The sequence below is a fragment of the Drosophila virilis genome, chromosome 5, assembly GCF_030788295.1.
Source record: "Drosophila virilis strain 15010-1051.87 chromosome 5, Dvir_AGI_RSII-ME, whole genome shotgun sequence".
NCBI lineage: Eukaryota > Metazoa > Arthropoda > Insecta > Diptera > Drosophilidae > Drosophila > Drosophila virilis.
In genome coordinates this window covers 17,642,596-17,646,775 of record NC_091547.1, presented here as the reverse complement: position 1 = coordinate 17,646,775, position 4,180 = coordinate 17,642,596, and positions in this window count along the sequence as shown.

Below are 4,180 nucleotides of genomic sequence, written 5' to 3'. Positions count from 1 at the left end.
AGCAAAGCCCAAACTCGAAATCATTTTAAGTGCTTAGCCCAAAAAACGACAAGGATCAGAAAAAAAAATATATAAGACCAAAGCCGAAATGCAAATAGCACAAAAATTTCCCAGACAATGGTAGTCGACTCTAAGATACTCTGCAAACATTTTACAATGTCTTTTCTGAAAGAACGAATTTGTCAATAGATCGGAAAGTGTGCGCCAACTCTTATTTACAGCAAAATGCGCTTGAAAAATCTCTAAAAATTTGCAGTTGAGCGCAATTTGAAATAAAAAGATTATATAAAATAAATATGTATCACAATGGATCATCTAGATGTAGTTTCAGATATATGTATGTATGTTACTTGAAGCATCTGCTGATGCCGATAGCTGTCAATCAAGCATATATGCATATATTTCGTATAGGGTCGACAAAGTCTTCTTTTTTAACTGTAACAAATCTCTGCATAACCTTTTTATGCGCATTAAAGAGTATGCAAAAAAAGAACCTGCGCCAACTCCCAGAGCTACAACTGGGGCTTCGTGTCCTGAATTGGGTCTGCCGGCCCCTTGTTATGCTGTGTAACTACTTTTTATAGACATTTCATTTGGCGTGGCAAATTTGTTGACGGTCCTTCGAGCAGTGCCGCGATTTGGCAGCCCGTTCGTTCACACTTCACTTGATTTGAAAAATGAGCGTCTATTGAATGTCGGATTGAGTATTCGGTTTCGATTTCGGTTACAGCCCGCCTGGCAAAACAACATGGCAATAAACCGTAAAGTTGCCTAAGCTTATTGGGGCTTAAAGTTGGCCGGAAGTTGCCTAGGCTCAGGCGCCTACGTTGCGCAAAAGTTTGCCGTGCGAAAAACTTAAGCAGCCAGCCGAGCGATATTTGCATTTGAATCAACAAAAACAACAAGCACGGCTACACCATATACAATGAGCTGGCATTTTTTCTGCTGCTTTTTTTTCTGCTTGCCAATTGCGGGCAGCTGTGGAATGCTAGGGCCCAAGAAAGAGGCTGTTTAGCATTTCCTGGCACGTACAAATTTTCTGCCATGAATTTCAAATGCCTGAGCACCAAAGGCTGATTGAACAGTTCCCAGGAAATGTGCCAAAAAAAGGAAGCACACCCCTTTGGATAACACGAAGCGATAATACCCTTATCATTAAATACAAGAAAGTCAATATACAAAAAAAATATCAAATTTGTTTATTTTGCTTACGCATCGAAAAAAAAACAACAGAAAGACTAAGTGAAATTTTTCGCGATTTTAATCAAAAATTTGCATTTCACATGGTGGTTTTGACAGTTTTTTGTTTTTTTTTTTAACTATAATAATTTCAGAAGTTCTGGCTTGAAAAATTATAGTAGCATCAGAAGGATAAGGCAAATCTTCGATTGAATCCGATATCAACGAATTTGGCTTAATTAAAGTAATTAAGAAGTTAAAAGAATACATTTAGCTTAAAATTAACTCTGTATACTATTTAATTTTTTTGAATTTGGCTTGAATACTAGACTAGAAATCACTTTAATAAACTTAAGTATTTGCCAATTTTCAAATAATTCTCTGTCTATGTTTGACCGAAAGTTCAACAAGTCCACAGCTACCTTTACTTATATTAGGGTATCTGAAAATCTTAGACTTGCACTTGGCTTAACAAGGACTTTAATTTGATTGTCAGGCATATTCAGGCGCCGACAGATATGAGGAATTAGTAGAATAAAAATAGCAATAAATAACTATATAGCCAAATCAAAGATGGCTGACCAGCTGCATAGAGGAAAGCCAAACACATTTAGCTCGTGTTGCTCCAGCCTGCATCCCGCCTGGTTGCGGCCATGAATAAATCAATGCAAAATGCAGCTGTAATTTAACGTCAACGTCAACGTTTTTGCAATGCTACTGGGCTGTGTTTTGCATGGCTGATGTTCAAAAATGAGATTGTTGAAAAATACATGAAGCCATGGCGCATATGGCGTATGCGCAATATTTTTGTTGTTGCCTCCCATGTATTTGGCCATGTTTGCGGCAGCTGCAACAACAAAAGCCTAAGCTTAACAGTATTTTTTGTACATCTACATATCACACATATACACACACACACACACACTAGCATACAAAAATGCCATTCAATTTATTAATATTATGTATGAGCGCGAGTGGAAATGGCTTTGCCAATTGAAGCGTAAAATGTGCATTACTCATATGCCGCGTGTGCCACACTCACACACACACACACACACACAAACATAAATGTATGTATCCCCCAGCTGACCTATGGCACTTTATTATGCCTTTTACCTGCTCAGACATAAATTACACATTACGCATACGCCGAGTAAATTTATGCAAGCTAAAAGTAAATGTTTGGCAAATAAATTACGCGCAAAATTAAGGCATTTTGTATGCGAGCTCTAAGTGACTCGGCAATTGACTGCAAACTCAACTCGTTGCCAAAACAAAAACAAAAAAACAAAAAAAAACAAAGCCCCAGATTGATGGGCCGCAGGCAAACTTCAACTAGCAGCTTCCACCAAGGAGCAGGCAGGCTGGCATAGGGACAGAGGGGCACAGGGGCAGAGCCTCATTATGTAGTCGCCGAAAACATATTTTCGCATTCATCAGAAGGCAAAAGTTTTGCAGCCGCCTGCCAACTTCCTGGCACATAATTGAAGCACATCGCAGACTCATTTGTTACCGACTCCTCCCGCCGCATAATCATATTCCTGTCAGTTGGCGGCGGGCTGGGGCTGCACATTTGATTGCTTGGCCCGGTTTTTATAGCATTTTCATTTGCAGCGCAATTAGTGTGGCAGAGTTTTGACAAAGTTTTCGAATTGTGTTTTTAGGCCAAGCGAAATGAGCAGCTGCATTTATGAACGGGGTAAGTTCAACTGGAGCCGCATACAGAGGTAGAAAGTTGACGTTGCATGTGCAACATGTTCAGCGGCAGCAACTCATAACGAGATGGGAAATCTACCACCCAGTTTGGAGTGAAACTCAACGTTTTCTTCCGTCATCAAAACTTGACAAAATCCCACACGTAACTGGTGACTAATTTAATTATTTCATTCAGCTGCAAAAAATTATTCTACTGCAGACTTTCAGTAAATCAGTGTGCAACAAGCCAGCCACGCCCATCGCCCCACCAACCCCCACAGCCTCGGCTGCGCCACGCGCCGCTGCTGCAAGGCTTTTCTCGAGCGTATAAATTTAATTAAATTAGTTTCAACTTGCGTAAGTCAAACCTGTGCCATAAAAAAAAAATGTCGAGAACATTTCCATATTTCTTCGCTTGCCCTTACGAGGGCTGTGCGAGGCAAGAGGGCGTGGCCCAAAAGTAACCACCCCAATGGCAATCAGAGTCACGTTTTGGGCCAGCTTGGCGATTCGTTGACGTTGATGCCACTTTATGATTATTATTAGAAGATTATGTTTGCTTAATTTCCAGCAGTGCCTCACACTTTACTGCCGATTTCAGACGAGCGAAGTGACAATGGAAGAAACTGTCGAATATACAAGAAGAAACCTGCTCTTAAATTAAATTCATAAATTTCAAATGTTTGGCACAATATTCAGTACTCCGAGCCTAGCAGATAAAGCTGCCTAAGAGAGAAAGCTCATATGATATTCTCCAAAAATATTATTTTGATATTGAAAGCCTTAACCTTAGCATTTGTATTGATTGGCTTCGCATTAGACCATTGTCAGCTGCCTCAATGCACTGATGTTCTTTTGCGCAGCCTGAGATATTATGACAACTCACTTGTGGAAGTGCTGCTAAGGCGAAAAGGTCATTGAAATACACAAAATAAGAGCTGAAAACTAATTAGCGTTAAATGAGGGTTAACTGCCAAAGGCGCCTGACAGTTTCAGTTGGCGTGGCTAATGTCTGGAACTGTGGAAATTATGAAATGTCTAAAATGAGTTTGGGGGCGGGCCAGGGGCAGGAGCGAACAGACAGGTGAGCGCTGATGTGCTTGAAGCCATCGATGTCTTAAAGCTGAGCTGAGATTTAACCGCCGGTTATATAGACAAACAGCCAAGACTTGAGCCCAGACAAAGGCGACATTGAAACAAAACGCTTGGCAACAAGCCACCCCGAGTGTTGGCAAAGGGATATAAAATAAAAACAAGGTGGCAAAGGGATGGGCAGGACATGCATTAACCAAACAGCTGAGCCTTT